This window comes from Planococcus citri, chromosome 5 (genome assembly GCF_950023065.1).
Source record: "Planococcus citri chromosome 5, ihPlaCitr1.1, whole genome shotgun sequence".
In the NCBI taxonomy this organism is placed as follows: Eukaryota; Metazoa; Arthropoda; class Insecta; order Hemiptera; family Pseudococcidae; genus Planococcus; species Planococcus citri.
In genome coordinates, this window is record NC_088681.1 from 8,339,389 (window position 1) to 8,358,527 (window position 19,139).

At 36.6% G+C, this 19,139-nt stretch overlaps 1 protein-coding gene across 2 annotated transcripts in view; it reads right to left on the reverse strand.

Annotated features, from left to right (window-relative positions):
- The window catches only part of Gycalpha99B (guanylate cyclase 1 soluble subunit alpha 2), a 671,156-nt gene that overhangs the window by 330,452 nt on the left and 321,565 nt on the right, over positions 1 to 19,139 (reverse strand). The window lies entirely within an intron of this gene.

Genomic DNA, 19,139 nt, shown 5'->3' on the forward strand with positions numbered 1-19,139 from the left:
AATTTCTAGTCGTTTTGGATCCTCCAGCGACTTTTTGAAAATTCCTAAAGCCTCCAGCAGACTTTTGAAACTTTAAATTTTCACAAAATTTCATCAAATGGTGATGGAAATCTGAAATTTACTCTACACTCCAATTTTAACACCCTCTGAAGACGACTGACTTCAGGTGGGTTCAAGTCATTTTAGGGCCTCCAGCGACTTTTTTGAAAATTACTGGAGCCTCCAGTAGATTTTTGAAACTTGAAATTTCTCAACATTAATTTATCAAATGGAGTTGGCGAGCTGAAGTTTACTTCGCAGACTACATGGTGGTTTCAAATGGTTTTGAAGCTTCCAGCTACTTTTAGGAAATTTCAATTTTCCAAAAAAACGTCATACAACCTTTCAAAAAATTGCTGGAGGCTCCAAAACGACTTTAAATTCACCAGCAGTCAACTTCGTAGCGTATTGAAATTAGTTTGCAGAATGAATTTCGACTCTCCATCTTAGTTTGATGAAATTTTGTGAAAATTTAAAGTTTCAAAAATCTGCTGGAGGCTCCAGTAATTTTCAAAAAAGTCGCTGGAGGCCCTAAAATGACTTGAACCCACCTGAAGTCAGTCGTCTTCAGAGGGTGTTAAAATTGGAGTGTAGAGTAAATTTCAGATTTCCATCTCCATTTGATGAAATTTTGTGAAAATTTAAAGTTTCAAAAATCTGCTGGAGGCTCCAGTAATTTTCAAAAAAAGTCGCTGGAGGCCCTAAAATTACTTGTGCCCACCTGAAGTTGTCTTCAGTGGGTGTTAAAATTGGAGTGTAGAGTAAATTTCAGCTTTCCATCTCCATTTGATGAAATTTTGTGAAAATTTAAAGTTTCAAAAATCTGCTGGAGGCTTCAGGAATTTTCAAAAAGTCGCTGGAGGATCCAAAACGACTTGAAATTCACCTGCAGTACTTCGTAGGGTATTGAAATTGGTTTTTAGAATAAATTTAAGCTTTACAACTCCAATTTGATGGAATTTTGTGGGAATTTCGAGTTTCAAAAATCTGCTGGAGGCTCCAGAACTGCTCAAAACGGGTTGAAACCGTTTCCAATCGATTTGGCATGTCGAAAATAGGGTATATCCCAAATTTCAGCTTTCTTGGTCAATTTGGTAAAATTTTTATTTTTTCCCTCATTTTTGGCCTAAATTCGATTTTCAAAAATTCACCAAAAATCGAAAAACGCACTTTAGCACTTGAAATTTCGACAGGTGATGAATTTCTGCATGATCTTTCGATCTACCTTTGTAAAGTTTGAAAAAGTTCGTGCAAGTCCTATATTAAACCGCAAAATCTGCGATTTCGGCTGACCTGTCAATCAAAATGGCCGCCATTTTGTAAGTAAGGCCAACTTTTTTATTGGCAAGTTTGCTTTAAAACGTTCCTTAGAATGTCCCCTTTAAGAAAAATGTTGTCCCGGAGGATCGGCGGGGGGGGGTGCAATTACTCTTATTGTCATATGCCGGACTAACTGTATTTATTTAATCAAGCTCGAATGCCTAATATTTCTTAGATCTACTCCAAATATGAATTAATAATTAACACAATGCATGAGTAGTTACTTTGCATAAATTAACCCAAACGAAAATGAATTGCAATGTTTTTCGAATCACCATTAGCATACAACAGAATGGTTCATTTTTCATCTGCCCGTATAAATTGAATCCATTTTCTTGTTTTTGTGCTGGTAATGCTGTTTCTTGGTTTGTTTTCAAAATGAATAAGATTCTCGCCGAATCCTCGTCTAGAAGTCTTTTACTTACGATGCAGAAAAGCGTACGGTACGCGTATTATCCCTACAACGATGCGATAGTACACCAAAAATACAAGCTATACATATCTCTGAAAACAAGCAAGAACTCGCGATTTCCATTCACCATATATATACGTTGTTGCTTTGAAATTGAGTTTTAAATAATTGAAACGCGATTCAATTATGTTTTCATAATTAATTCGTCGGCGTGAAATTATCTCTTCTTAGTCGAATGTTGTGTTTGCGTGTATGCTGACGAGTGCTTTAAGAAAATATGACAACATAGAGTGAAACGAATACCTTCCTACCAATTAATTTACGTTAGACGAATAATTTAAACCAGACACGAGATAACAGTATGAAATTATTGTGTATCTTATGCGCCAGGCGCTATACTTCGTCCTCATCCTACATAGAAAGGTATTGTACACAATGCTACATTATATTATACCTACCCATCTACCCCTTAACCCTACCTAGCTGGTTTCACTACTTAGAATAGCGCCTTTACACCGACTAGAATGATGATTTATGTAAAACGAAGTTCACGGTTCAACTTCGAGTAGATAAATATATCGTGCTGTTATTGTTTTTAGGGTAGTCTACTTCATACCTCCGTATATTAGAGGGTGTCCTTATTTATATTGTATCGGTAGTGAGGAAATTTTTTTTCATTTTCTCCGACCCCCCCCCCCGTTGTTACCCCATTTTACAAAAAAATATGAAAAAAGTTAAGTATTACGAAAAATTTTTAAAATTGTGAACTTTCTAGTTCTAATGCCTCAATCAAGTCCCTACTTACAAGGGAACCTCTTGAGGTGTCCACCTCCGATTTGAAGGGGGACCGTGATTCTTTGAAAGAGCATAGTCTAAAGCCCCCAAAACCAAATTTTCAGGTGCCCAACTTCATATGTGACGCGACACGACAAAATCGACCTTCGGACCTAAAAAATTATTTTTCACTTTTTGACGGATTTTTGGTACTCGGACATTCAAAAATCATTTAAAACCACCCAGAAGTCCCTATGATTTGCATAGCTCCATATACATGGTAATCCAGTCAAAAGTGTGCTCATTTTTTTGATTTTTTTGATTTTTTTTTTGATTTTTTCATTATTTCAACTTTTAAATCGACCTGGAGGCGAAACAAAGCGTTCTACGAGAAAAATACAGCGAGCAAAGTTGTAGAGAATTAAATTTCCAAAAACCTATAAGAGGTTTATTTTTCTCCAAAATGCATAGTTTTTCCGTTATTCTCAAAAAACAGAAATTTTATGGTAATCATTATGAGGTTTTTGTTTTTTGAGAAAAACAGAAAAACTATGCATTTTGGAGAAAAATAAACCTCTTATAGGTTTTTGGAAATTTAATTCTCTACAACTTTACTCCATGTATTTTCTCGTAGAACGCTTTGTTTCGCCTCCAGATCGATTTCAAAATTGAAATAATGAAAAAATTGTAAAAAAATTGAAAAAATGAGTGAAATCATGACTGAGCCCCCTGTATCAATGTAAATAACCATTTTACCCAGTGATATTCACACAAAACAGGCAAGAAACGTTATTCAAGACTATGTTTAGCTCAGTTTAGCTGGAGAACCTGATAAGAACGCAAGCGCTTCCGCTAAACGAGCAGAACTGGACTGAAAACTTTAACCCCCCATAACTCAAAAACTTATTTTCAGTTCGAAGGTCGATTTTGTCGTGCCGCGTCACATATCTCGATATTTGGCAAAGCGCATCTGCATGCGCAGCAAACCAGTTTGATGCATTACCCATGATCCTCCTTGGCTTATGGTCAGCGATCTGCAGCGACCAAGGAGTGTCTGCAGCTCAGCTCATGTTTGGCACAGAGCTCAGATTACCAGGCAATTTTTTCACCACGTCTGAAATTCCAGTGGATGAACCAGAAGTTGTCGGTGGTATTTGTCAGGCAATTCACAGCATGATGGAGATTATGTGAACACACAAAGAAGGCACAATCTATGTACCTAACACTCTCAAAGACTGCTCTCATGTTTTCCTTCGAGTTGAGACGCAGTGTCAAGCACTACAGCCACCCTACAACCGACCTCATGAAGTAATTTGTCCTACTGACAAGACTGCTGAGGATGAGGCGGATGGACATATGATAGTTGTCTCGCTAGATCGCCTGAAATCAGTCTACATACTTCCAGCAGACCAAAATGAAGCTCAGGAGCCAAAAATCATTCCAGAGCCACAAACTGAACCTCCAAAAAAGATCATACCAAAGCGGAAGGTCAAATTTCAAGGAATCTACTCGAAATAGTAAGTATCCATTTTCTGTTTTAATTGCTTGTTTTTGTTTTTAAAATACAGTGGTGTCTCAATAAGTGAAACCTCGATATGTGAAAAAACTCAATAAGTGAAATAAAAACCTTCTTCCCTTCGCCTTTGGACCAATTTTACATGTAAATCAACCTCAATAAGTGAAAAAAGGCTACCTACCTCGTTAACTGAAACTAGGATTTATCTCAAAATTATTGCGTTTACCTCTACAAAAGTGAAATGCTGTCTGCGTTTTACCTCTATAAGTGAAAATAACTCCATAACTGAAAGGTACTGACTCATTCAGCCTCTATAAGTGAAAGGGAACTTGCGCAGTGCACAATAACCCACCTAAGCTGATGAACGTTGCACTCCAATTTTTACCCCCGAACACAACAAGCGATCTGCAACCCCTTGATCAGGGAATCATAAATTCATAATATGTGAGGGCGCATACGGAAAGGGACCTTATGACCAAAAATCAATTTTTTATTTCTTCGCCAAATTTTTGTAGGGACTCTTTAAAAATCTAGTAGAACCCTCCATAGGCCCCAATTTTTATTATTTCATCGATTTTATGCATACATTTATCATTCATAAAAGTTGAAAAATGACGCAAAAAAATTGAAAAAAGACGTAAAAACGCGTAAAAAATGAAAATTTTACAAAAACTCGTGACTTTAATAAGACATGAGTGGAAAAAATCATTTAAAAAATTTTCCGATAGCGGAACTCGAATCGAAGACTTTCGGCAAGGTACATACACCTAGCCACTGGTATCGATTTACGAAATGTATTTTTTAACAATATATAACTAACTTTAATGTGAAACTATATAAAAAACACAAGTTGAACTGAAAAACACTGCCACAATCAGCAGCAAACGATTTTTATCAAAACTAATACCCTAAAATTCTTGATAATATCAACAGAATTGCTCACTTTATCAACTTTGTAGTGCCTAATTTGGCAAGTACAGGTCGTTGGAGGGTGTGTGTGAATGTGTGATAATGTATAGGACCTTTGAAGTTGGAATAGCCATATGTAATCGTACCTTAAAACAAGGGAAATAACGCAAAACTTTAAACCCTCCTATTGTGAAATTTTACTTTTGGTCATAAGGTCCCTTTCTGTATGCGCCCTCACATATGTTCGAGGTGTTCATGTATCAATTTGTAAAAAAAATCAATCCAAACTTTGATACTTAAGTGAAAATTAACCAAAAAAAAAACTCTCAAACTGAAATCTTTGTATGTGAAAAACTCAATAAGTGAAACAAAAATTTTCTTGCCTTGAATTTTCACTTATTGTGATGCCACTCCCACTATATTAAGTATGTGATGTGATAATTTTATCACTTTCATTTTTCATTTTATGCATTTCATTGTGTAATTCTAGTCATTTTTCCATATTAATTTTTCTCATTATTTTATGGGACTCGATTGTTTTTTTACTTCTACTTCTACTTTTTTCAAATTTTGTAATGAGTTTTTGCGTATGTATCTTGTGTATATTTTTACTGTAGTTTTCTTGCATATTTGTAAATCTTATGTTTTTTTCTGTATTTGTATCACGGTTTCCTCGCTAGGGGGAGTACTGTGGCATCGCTTGACAGGCAACTGCCAACCTGCCAAGTCATTGGGCAGGCAACTGCCAAGCTGCTAAGTGCATCTGCACACGCAGCAAACCAATCCAAGGCATTACACTGTACCTCTTGCCACAGTCGTTCATTTATTCATTACATATCCATGTGTGTGATGAGTGATTACCTTGTATGTATTATATTTGTACCTACGTCAAATAAACGTTATTCGTGTATTTTCATGAGTATTTATTTCACAAGACGAAGCTTGATTCGATTTGAGGCAAAGACCTCACACAAATCATTTACAACCGATTGGTGACTGGAAAACAATGATAGATTTCTAGGCGAATCATTCGCGAACGAATTGAATTTTTTAGTGAATCATTTGCAAAGGAATCGAATAATTTTAGGTGAATCTTTCACTAACGAAATGATTTGTATGAGTGGCTCGTTCACAAAAGAATTGATCCATTTAGGTACTCAATTTTTGGTGAATCATTCGCGAACGAATCAATTTATTAGTTACTTAATTTTTGGTGAATCCTTCACAAACGAATTGAATAATATTTGGCGAATCATTCGCGAACAAATTATTTTGTATAAGAGGCTCGTTCGCGAACAAATCAATTCATTTACCTAATTTTCGGCGAATCATTCACGAACGAATTGAATAATTTTTGGTGAATCAATCGCTAACAAATCGCTTTGTACAAGTGGCTCGTTCGCGAACGAATTGAATAATTTCTGATGAATCATTCGCGAACAAATCGATTTGTGCAAGTGGCTCGTTCGTGAACGAATCGATTTGTATAAGTGGCTAGTTCACGAACGTTTGGCGAATTATTTACGAACGAATTGAATAAATCTTGGTTAATCATTCGCCAACTAATTGATTCGTAAAAAAGGCTCGTTTGCGAACGAACTGAATAATTTTTGGCGAATCATTCGCGAACGAATTGATTCATTTACTCAATTTTTGGCGAATCATTCACAAACAAATTGATTCATTTACTTAATTTTTGGCAAATCATTCACGAACGAATTGAATAATTTTTGGTGAATCATTCGCGAACGAATTGATTCGTATAAGTGACTTGTTCGCGAATGAATCGATTCATTTACTAAATTTTCGGGGAATCATTCACAAACGATTTTAAAAATTTTTGGCGAATCATTTGCGAACGAATTGATTCATAATTTGAAGAATTGACCAATTCGTTCGCGAATGGTTCTTTCAAAAAATTAATCAATTCGTTCATGAACGATTTCCTTGAATGAATTTAATACCTACCTCACTAGCATCGCGTTTTGGACGGTGCTTTCAACTAAAACGAGACGTTCCATAGCTCGCATGACATTATAGAATAGGTACCCAATCTTGTAATTGTTTTATACGTATCTCAACTCGGTATGGTATAGGTATCTTTAATACGTAAAATCGCATTGAAAGGCGTTAAGATATATTTTTATTTGAAGAAGAACTGAGAATATGTATATGGTGAGCATGGTACTATCTAAACTCTCCCAATACGAACTAGTCTGGGACAAGAGGAAAATATTCCCCCCCTAGTGAATCGGATTTTTTAAAAATTTCAAACATTTTTAAAGAGTAGATATTTGTGAGACACCCTGTACATTCCAAAACACCCCAACAGCGTTGTATAATTTTATGAATGAGAATCCATCGAATAATTTGGCCATCTCTCTAGTTAATACGTGTGTTTGTACGATTATATAGTAAAAAGGCAGCGACCGCGGTAACCCACGCGTCAATATAAGAATGACATTCGGTTGAATTTCGACCAGTTTCTCATAATCGGCTCAACGTGAAAATCCATTTGCAAATGTCGCCCTTTTATCGTTGGTCTGTTGCTATTTCTACTGCCACATTCTCGTAACAGCTCGCCGACCGAGTAAACCGACGTATCAAACGGACGATGAGAGAAATACAATGAGAGAGACATTGGTGACGGATTTACCGATAGAGATACTCCTCGTACATCAGCACTCCGCTGGGATTTACTAAAATTACATAAAGAGCCGCAGAAAATAGCAATGAAAACTTTTGCTCGATATCACTCTCGTGCTTCTCTTCTTCCGTGTATCTTTTTTTTTTGTTTGTTTAGCGAGGACGGTGGGCGCGGTCGCTGGAATTCGTCTTGAAATAATTCACCGAGCTTAATATTATCCTAGATGTAACGAGTTTACTTCTTTATTTAGTAGGAGGTTTTTTCTCTAATCTTGGTTCTCTTTTTTTTATGTCGTGTTTTTAGGTGCTATGCTATCTCTGTCTTTCTGGGTCCGTTTTTTTCTTCTTTCTTTTTTTTCATTATCATTCGCCGACGAAATGTTTCATTCGTACAAATCTTTAACGGAATTTCAATTGCGAAAGGCGCTCATTTACAAACGCCAACTGACATCTTGACAGTTGGGTTTTTATTATATGTACGTTCGAGCGCAAATACGTACCCTCGCCGGAGTCTACGTAAAACATGGCGGAATTGAAATTGAATTACAAAATTACGTAATTATTCGGCGCATCGTGATGAATTCACGCTCAATAGACCTTAATAACGTCGTACCTCAGGAGCAACGTATCGAATCTCTTGTTACTCTTTACAGTGCTTTAATTTTTCCTCAAATTTGGAACCTTTTGATTTATTTTCTTATGAATAATCAATTTATTCAGAGGCATGCCAAACAAGAGTGGAGGGTGTCTCACCCCCCCCCACCACCAGATAGAAAAATTCATGCGAAAATTTTTGAATTTTTGGGGAAATTTGTGTGAGTTGGAAACAGTTGGGAAATTAAGGGGAAAATAGGGAAGCCATACCCGCACAACAATTGTCAACATCGACATTTACATCGACTATGTTTCTTTCCAACATAATGATGGAAAAGCGATCAATTAATTATTTAGTAAGAATCTTCTGTCCGTATAAAAGCCAGGTGAATGAAAATTTTCGAAATTTTCTCATTATTTCTGATACCTTGACATGCCAGATCGACATGTAGATGTAAAATTCAATGCTCGACATTTACATTTACGACTATGTCGACCAATTTTTCAGAATTAAAATTTCTGTTTTAGTGTTTAAAAGTTTAGTTAACATTCAAAAATATGATCTTGTTCAATGAGGAAAACAAATTTTTTAGGGAATTGATGAAATTATTCACTTTTTCACAGTTTGGAGTTGTAAGATGATATGATGTTGTTTCTGTGCATGTATTTTGATGTTGAATTTCACATCAACGTTAACATCGACATGTCGACATGAAAATGGATTAGTTTAGTACTCTTAGATAAAGTATTGCACCATCTTTGATATAAGGAATTTCTGTTCAACTTTTTGATTATACAGACTTTTTGTCTGTACTTCTTTGGGAGTGGACTTTGCATTGATGCTGTTTTCAGCAAGAGCAATAGCCACATCATAGGAAATCATTTTTGGGAAAAAAATTTAGAATTTTTAAACTCAAATTTTATAACTTTACAAAGCACCAGGTCGACATAAATGTTGATGTGAATGTTGATCCATCCACATCTGTCAATTTTGGATGCCCCATGTTGATGTGAATTTCAACCCTGTGTTGAGCCAATTTTCAACATGAATGCAGATCAACATCCGTTGACAATTACATCAACAATTAGCTCGACACAGGGTTGAAATTCACATCAACATGTGGCATCCAAAAGTGACGGATGTGGATGGGTCAACATTCAACATTCACATCGAATTTAGCATAGTCATTGTTGTATGGGTAGGTATCGTTACCTTAATGCCAAATCCGAGTATGTCCATACAAAAAAAGGACGATTTTACGCATCACTGATAAGGCTCGGATATGCTCGGAAGGGTTCGTTGAGTTCTGATTGAACATCGGTCAGCTTCGTGCATCTTCGGTGGTGCATTCTAACTGTACTCCGATGCAAATTTTCCAATTCAGGGCTTTCCAGAGCCTTATCAGTGACGCAAAACGACGATGTTTTTTTGGATGGACATACTCGGATTTGGCATTAAGGTAACGGTATTTACTTCTTGAATTATAAGTCTTTGAAAGTTTTTGCCCTCGCTTCACTCGACTATTGAAATTTCTTAAGTATGTATGTATTTATGAAGAAAAGCAAACAGACCAAGTAATGAATGCACAGCACAAATAACAAGATCGTAGGAATGTGCAGAATGGCCAAAAATGAATACCTAGTATGAGGAGAAGTGCCAAGAAATTGAAGAACTGGAGAAAAGGCACAACTCTAGAGAAATGCATACCAAAGTGAAGCAGATGATGGTCACACACAAGAAAATGAGAAGTGGAGTAGCATATATGTGTAGGAAAGACTGAAAGTATTGTGTTAACAATCAAGAAACAGAAGAGGTCTGGATCAGTTACATACAAACAAGAACTGTATCGAGATGACACACATCCCGCTCGAATGGAAGTTTCATCCACAGAGGAGGTACCACAAATTGAAATGCAGGAGCTGAGGAATGCGATGAATAGAGCCAGAAACCACAAAGCAGTGGGGAAAGATCTCATACTAGTAGACTTCGATTAAACATCTGACACCGGAGTACGAAAAGGAGCTACTGAAGATAATAAATGAAATATATGATGAAGGTACACTACCTAAGGACTTCGATATGGTAAATTTTGTACCAATACCAAAGAAGGTCGCTCAGTGGCATAGTGGGTTGAGCCATGGCTTTCTGAACAAGAGGTCGTGGGTTCAAATCCTGCCAGAGACGCAGGCGTTAACGTGTAATGTATACATTGTAGTGCATTTAACATCTATTACATATTAAGCTCCGAGCACCAGAACAGCAGAGGCAACAGAAATGCATGCAATCTGTTGCTGGTATCAAAAAGCTGCCACTGGTTGAGCAACTATAGGTAGCGGTGATTATGGAACTCAGGGTTGTAAAAACCCGGCTAGTGATGTATGAGCTACTTTGTAGATAGCGTAGAAAGCAACGGGAAACTACTACGTGAAAGCTCAAAACAACATCAATTCCCCAGAATAATTGCAGTGGCAATAGGCATTCACCTCACCCTGTTGGGGTACCACAAAAATGTGATTTCCAATGTCCTGTAAAGGACAAGGAACCACGACGATGACCAAAGAAGAACAACTCGCAAAAATGCTGTGAATATAGAACCATCACATTAATGAGCCACGCACTGAAGCTACATACTAGGTACTTACCATTATAAATGCCAGAATTGAAAAAAAGATAGATGAAGATCTAAGTGAATCACAATATGACTTTGTAGGGATAAAAGGGACAAGAGATGCAATTGCCCTGCTAAAAGTGATCATTCAAAGAGCACTGAACGCAAACAGGGAAATCATTGCTTGCCTCGTCGATTATGAGAAGGCATTTGATTGTGTCAACCATGAGAGGATGTTGAAGATCCTGAAGAAGTACAATATTGAAGACAAAGACCTACAAATAATCAAGAACCTGTACTGGGAGCAGAGCGCAAACATCAACATTGGAACTGAGTACTTGGAGAACGGATGTGGTATAAAGAGAGGTGTGAGACAAGGATGCCCCCTTTCACCTAGGTTGTTCAAGGTGTATGCAGAAGAAATAATCCCCCAAAAAAGTACGGGTAAAAGAAAAAGGGGATTTGAAAAAGAACGTGTTAGAGAGGCTCGACCTCATTTTTTAAAAAAATTCAAAAAAATTTCTACCACTGAAAAAAACATCTAAAATGAGAAAAAGACCAAAAAACAAAAAAAAAATGTCAAAAAGTCAAGAAATTTTTGCAATAAGCAATAAAATTTCCACTTGAAATTCTCCATAAACCTCTTAATATAGGTAATTTTAAGAACACGAATAAAGCAATAAATCACTGAAAATGAACAAGAATTGCAGAAATATGCCTAAGTTCCATCTGTCAGTACCTACCTAAAATGTTTCAAAATTTGAACAAAATTGCAATGTAAATCATTGAATCTTTTTCTGAATAAAGGTAGCCTACGCCAAAATTGAATGAAAATGAAAGAGAAGTTCCCTTTTACCGAATTTTTTCCCAAATGATGTTTACATATGGAATAGGATTTTATTCGCGCATGAAACATATTTCTAGCTAAACTGCGTATTTTTTGAAAAATAGTACAATAAAAGTTCATCGCTCTCGCATTCGCCCAAAGGAGTACAACAACAACGACGCTCGAACAAATGCTGGAAAACTCGCTTATACATTATAGTGAGAAGCCCTTAATTAGTTAATTATGTATTTTTTTTCTCGCGGTAATATCAAAAGTGACGAAGGGCGGCAAAACAGGCCACCGCGAGAAGGATATATCCCTTTAATATGGACACTTGGCAGAGAATAAAAGAAGGCGGAAATTGCGTTATTCTACATTCACTCACCCGGCGTGTGGAAGAAATTTTTTCCAAATTACGCTCGTTAATTATACCCTACTAAGTATTCTTTTTATTTGGCCACGACAGCGACGCCGACGATGAGATTTTTGTCGTCGGGAGCGCATTAAAATTAATTTTTTTTAAATTTCTTCGAAGCTCGAAGCTCGACTTCGGGCAAGGAGGTATTTTTAATTAGAATCATTTACTCTGTATCGCGGAGAGCGAGAGAGACGTGTTGTTGTGAGGAGGCTGAGCCATCATTGATAAAACGTTATAATGTGAGAGAGGCCAAGGATATACGAGTATAAGGTGTTTGGTCGTTGGTGGTCGGCCCTCGCATGAGATCTTTTTGCTTCATTAGATTGGCACGAGGGTGCGAGCAAGATGTGTAATAAAAGCTTATTATTTTAACCCGAACTGAAATTGTGAAAAGCATACGGCGAAACATTAACCAGCATCAGCGTTAAGATAAGCGAAATGAGGCTATGTAAATTATTCCCACCATATAGGCTACCTACCTACGTATTGTACACTTTGTGATGTTCAGTTCATGTGCTTTTGTACTGTGCTCGTGCAGCAAAACCGAAATACTACGTACACGTAGGTACCTATATATTCGAGTATTTATCCACACAGACACACATACACATGTAGGTACCCTAGTCTAAATAGGAAATATAACCTTTTTCGTAAAACGTCCCACAGGGTGTCTATAAATAAATACATATAATCGGTCGAATAGAGTTTGAGCAGCTCGAAAAACGTTTTTCGAGAAATATTGTTCGATAAGGCGAAGTTGTGAGATTTCAAGTGACATACGAAGGAGCCACTCAAGATAATCACGAACGATTTTGTTTGATTTTATTTAAACGATAATAAAAATCAATTCGTATCAAATTTCAGTTTTTTGAGTCAATTCGGTGAAATTTTGATTTGTTTTTTTTTTTCATTTTTGCGAAAATTCGATTTGTTTTTTGATGCAATTTTAAGCATTTTTCAAGTTTTCAGAACCAAATTCGGTTCTCATCAGCTACAATAATATAGCGTCTTATTTCTGGCAAATTTTCCCCCCTGCAAGAGATGTTTGGATAAGGTGAGGAAGAGTGGCGGGGCGAGGTGAGAGGAGGGAAGGGGAGAGGTTCTGCATGAAAATATTTTCCAAGTTCTTTTCAACTTTTTTTCTCGGGTGAAACGCTACAAATATCTATACGCCGTCGTCGTTGGCGGTTTATCGTACTACACTCGCTCTTACAAGCTTGTCGTCAACACACGTGGTTTCAGTTGGTAAATTTCTCACGGATATACCGGCCACTACGTAGTGCTTTTCCATGTATTGTACATGTATATGCAGCATATATTTGAAAGTGAAATGTGCCTCATGCATGGCTTCTACCGCCGTTCGTGGTACTGGCGGCATCTTTTCTAAACTCTGGTACCCTACTTTTTTCTGTTTACTATTTCTATCGTCAATATTATACCTACCAACTGTCTCGAATGGGAGGGGGGAGAGATAAATTCAGCTATACCATTTGGATTGGCCTCATAAGAGAGCTTGAAGTCATCATCTGGGTGATCGTTTTTTCATGAGGAACATGGAAAAATTGAAGGGTCATTCTACGTCAATTCGACCAGCAAGTGGTAGGGGGGGTCGGAGATTTTTTTGAAATTTTTCCTGTGGAAGACCTTCCGAAGGGATGACCAATGGCGCAAATAGCAGCCCTGTGGGACTTTTTCAAAGGCTGCTAGGGGGTGTCAAAGTTTTCAGTGAACTTGAAATATTGTTCATTTCAGCAGTGGATTACTCGATAACTGCGAATACCTACTAAAATGGAACTTTTTCCAATAGTTAGAGGTTTTGAAAAGTTTTTTGGTGATATCATAAAAATCAGTGTTGCCACTTTTTTTCATAGAGAAAAGTAGAATGAAAAGTTTCAATGTGTTCATGGCAGCACATATGCATAAGAAACGATTCACAATTTACCTAAAGAATTAAAATACTGGGCGTCGGGAATATAAATAGTGAATGTGAACTATGATGGGTATGAACGATGGCGATCCCGCGTACAACCAGCTAACAGCTATATGTACAGCGACATTGTGAAACAGAATAAACTTCAACAAAAACAGTTAGAAGAACAGCAGAGGCAAATCAACCACTAATGGGAAGTAGTGGCTCACTATCAAGCAAAGTCAAAAGAGGATGAAAACCATCTCAGCAAACAAGCATCATCAACAGACGAATCAGAGGAAAATCATAACAATATGACAATAGACAGTACTAAGTCTATCCAGTCAAAAGAAACTTACAGTGAAAAACTCAAAAAGAAACATATTCCACCTATTTACGTAAGTGGAATTAAAAATATTACTGAATTTACTGCAATGTTGGAAAGCATGGAAGAGTGTGAAACCCCTATAATGCAAACCCTCTCTAATGGAGATGTTAAAATAGCATGGTCAAATGAGCAAAGCTTTAGAGCAGTGTATAGGGCACTGGAGGCAGGTAGTTATAAGAGGGCTGGGTAGTTCTCAAAAATTTGGCAAATTTCAATATATATTTTTTTTTCAATTTTGAAAATTTTAAAATACACAGTTTTTTGAAATTTTCAAAATTGAACTCATAAATATACATACCCTCGACCTCATTTTTGGTATTGGTCTCAATCAACCCCCCCCCTGGGGTAGTGGGAGGGAAGGTTTTAAGACTTCTTAAAGACACGACGAGGAAAAAATTATACAGGGAAAATGTGAGAAAATCTCGAAAAAAAGGGCATTGGAAGATATCATTCGATGAAATTTCTTGTATCAATGTAACCGAACATACCCCTTAAACATTTGTAGGTATACTTGTTTTTGGACAGAAAGCCGAACATTACCGCGAAAATATTGAGACACGACTATGGAAGTTGAATTTGAGACATGTAAAAATTTTGCATGTATTTCGATTTTCTTACGAGCTAAATGAATTGGCATTTGTCTTTTGAAATGTGGATAGCACTCTTATCAACCATTTGAATCGGTGTGACCATTTATCCACATAAAAAAATATTTTTAACTGGTAAAAAAAATCTGAAAAATGAACAGCGTGATGGACATTAAAGTCGGGGACAGACTTTGAACCCCCTGTAAAGTTATTTAATAAACGTTTTGAGTTCAACTGATAGCGTCAAAATGTAGAAAATTTCATGTAGAACAATTTTGTATCTTTTGGTTTTTTTGATAAAATGCATATTTGTATCATAAAAACGGGATTGCAAAAAAAAACCTGTGCTCGGACAGGACACCACTAGGAACTTTTGGCCATTCAAGCGATTCCAGGTGGGGAGGGGGAGGGGGTCTAAGCATGTTTAAATAGTTAAATAGATGCCCCGGTGGTATTGAATCAAGTTCTGAAAAAAATTCACATATCTTGTATACTTTTGAAGAAATTGCTAGAAATAGTCTTGGGACAGAAATTTGCCAAATTTTTGAGAATTACCAGGCTACACCCCTCCACTTCACCCGAGGATATCAAATTAGAATTGATTAAAATCAGACATGATGCCATTAATGTTACCAATGTAATTATTAAAAAAAACAGAGGTGAAAAAAAATGTATCTGAAGAAATTGTAAGTAAGAAATCATATAAGGTGGCATTACCACTCTTTTATGTATATCTCAGCCCAAAAGAAAACAACAAGACCATTTATGAAATGGGGTTCTTGTTGCACACTAAAGTGAAGGTAGAACCTCCAGCAAAAAAGAGGGAGCTACCTCAATGTAAAAACTGCCAGCAGGTTGGTCCCCAATTGACAACGAAAAACGCGATCCGCTAGCGAAAACGCTGGCAGATAGCTAGAAAGTACTAAAAAGTCGCTAGCAAATTCGCTTTTCGCCATTAAAAATGCTAGGTACCTGGAACTCTTTTCACATGGCGGAAATGACAGCGGATAGTGAAACCGCTCCCAACAGTTTTTATCACAGAGCATTTTTGAGGGCGAAAAGCAAAACCACTGGTGTTTTTGAGAGCGAAAAGTGAAAACGTTATTTCAGGTATTAATTTACTTCAGCATTTCGCGTTTTCGCTAGCATTTTTGTGATACATGTTAGAATTTGGAATAGTTTAGCTACGAAAACATCTTTTAACATTTTGCTGTTGAATTTTTCGCGAAAAGGAACTTAAATTAAATAATTAATTCTAAAATGGATTTCCATTTAGAAGGTTGAAAAACATTTATTTTGATGCTTCATTCGACAAAGTTGAAAAATTTCATTTTTTTTTTCATCTCTTTCCCTGAAAAATTTCATTTTTTCTCCATCTCCCTCCCTGAAGATTGAGTCTTTAGTTTGGGATTAGTGTTGTATCCGATTATAATCGATTATGAAAATAATTGATCAATCAAGGTGAAATGTAATGTAAATGCGATTATTTTTTTCCTGATAATTGAGGATGAATTAATCGATTATTTTGACAAATAATCGTACATCAAGTGTGTGCCTTTAATTTTCAAGTGAAACTGTTGTCCATTTATTACACTTTTTGGGACTAAAATTTGAAGATTGTTTTTGACTCAAAAACCCCTGAAAATTTGACTGCTATGTACCCCAAATTGCTTGTCTTTTCCTCTTAATAATTGTGTGGATATATGTGCTTAGGTATGCAATAAAGTACATATCTTTTTTTTCTAGTGTGAAGCACTTTCAGTTTCAGAAACCCATGAAACGCAGCATGTTTTTCTTTTTTCTGGAAATGTTTCACAAATGACCAATTTCTTTTTTAAAAAAATATTTCACTATCATAAACATATCACATACTGTTCAAACACATCTCAAAAAATTAGAAAAATGATTGGCTACAGATACATATATTTGAGTGGATAAATTTCTCAAAATTGATCAAAAAAAATTACCTCCCTGAACGAGGATCGATTGCCATGTATGCTTAATTTAATACCAATTTCTAAACCTGAACCAGTGGTGTACTCCTGTAAATGAAGTTGACAAACATCCCTTACATCAGTATCAGATACGCGGGGTAGGAGGAGATCAGCAAGAACCAAACTAAACATCCCAGAGAAAGTAGAGAAGAAAACAGGTTCCATCACTCTTTAGTTGGAGTGTAAGGGGAAGATAATGACTTTTCTGTGCAACTACAACATACTATCTAGTACCTAGGTGCCTACCCTACACATTCATATTTCTGTTAATTGTGGTTGTAGTTTTGTCACAAAAAGAATCTTTTTCTTTTGTTTGGTTACTTGTTCCAGCTACACATTACCCCCTACAGTGAATAGCATACTTTGTAGAGCGGATTCGCTATTCGCCAGTGAAAATGCTATAGCGAAGTGGTCCTAAAAAGTCGCTAGCGAAAACGCTCTCATATTTTGTCAGTAGGGTCATACCAAAACACACTGTGCAAGGAAACCCAAATGTGTTGATTAGTGTGGATTAGACCATGAAACAAAGCAATGTAGGAAGAAGAAAGAAGACCCAGCCAAGTGTGCCAATTGTGATTGTGATCATACAGCCAACTGGAGAGGGTGTCCAGTATATCAAGCAAAAATTGCTGCTATATCTAAACCAAAGATGACAGTAATTGATCGTGTCAAAGCAAAGGACCACTCAAAGCCAGGAGCAGATAACAACTCAGAAACCTGAACAAGCCAAAATTGTCAAAAGAAACCTTCCAAAGAATAACACAGATGAATCGGATGAACCAGTGGAACTAGACGAGCAGGCAAGCTTGAAAGACATTTTGGAACTGCTTAAAAAAATGGATAAAAGAATTTCTCAAGTTGAAAACACACAAAACAAGATCAAAGCAAAGAAACATCCATCAGTTAAAACCTCACGACGACTTAGTCATAAAATAGCAGAGTACACTCTCACTGGAGAGAACCCTGCACATGTCATGTAACTAACTTGTTTAAAGTCAGAAATATTACTTATTTAAGGTCTCCTTAAGATTGTAATAAACCTTATTAAATAATAAAAAAAAAAAAAAATTATTGGAAAAAGTTCCACTTTGATAGGTATTGCGGTTATCGAGTAATCCACTGCTGAAATGGATGATATTTCAAGTTCAGTGAAAACTTCAACACCCCCTAGCAGCCTTTAAAAAAGGGCTACGGAGGGCTGCAATTTGTGGCATTGGTCATCCCTTCGGAAGGTCTCTCCACAGAAAAATTTTCAAAAAAATCGCCGGGATTCCCCCCCCCCACTTCTTGGTCGAATTGACGTGGAATGATCCTAAAATAGGCATAGAAAAGAAGAGCATACAGGCTCGAGCAAAGTGAGGGCAAAAGCTTGCAAAAATTCATGTTTAGAGAACGTAGTAAACGTGGGACACTGGAGGCCCCTCGCTGTCTCCTAGCCCCTGGCGATCGCCAGATAACATCATAGGACAGTTCGCCGCTGCACATAATGCATCACTGCTCTTGCAAATGCATTTCAAAGTCATCCAACTTGAACTTACATCCGAACAAATATAGACTTACACTTGCGTAATTCAGTCAACCGCATCATCAGAATAATTGTCTCAATTGTCTCTTTATTCATACCCTCGAGTAGTCAAACTAGCCACATATGTGTAGGTACAAATATACAGGTAGGTAGTTTGGTTTGCAGTATAATTAGACGAAATGAAAATGCACAGTGACCTTAAATTCTCGCATTCTGTATAAATATCGTTCGGGTCACCTTGTGAATGAAATTTTTCAACTATAAAATATCGCCCGGTTTCGCACGACATATTTGTCTATCTACAGGAAATTATCTTTAATAATACACAATGTAGTTTATCATCACACAACACACACATCACTCTTCATTATTTGTTTTATAAAGAATTATTCCGACAGCAAAACCTCACTATGTCATCTACCTACGTCATTAAAATCCCCTAAGAAAAATTTCCAAAACTCGAATACCTACTTACACGTAGTAATTTTCACATTTGTTTCATATCTTTGGAAAAAAGCAAAAAAAAAAAAATATTCCAAACTTGGCAAGTTCAACAATACTTATTCGGAAGTTTGGTATATTCGAACAATATGGTAAAACTTTTCCCTACATATTTACACCTTTTTAAATAAGACCTCAACGTAGCGTATTTCTCCACCAACTTTTCATGTAG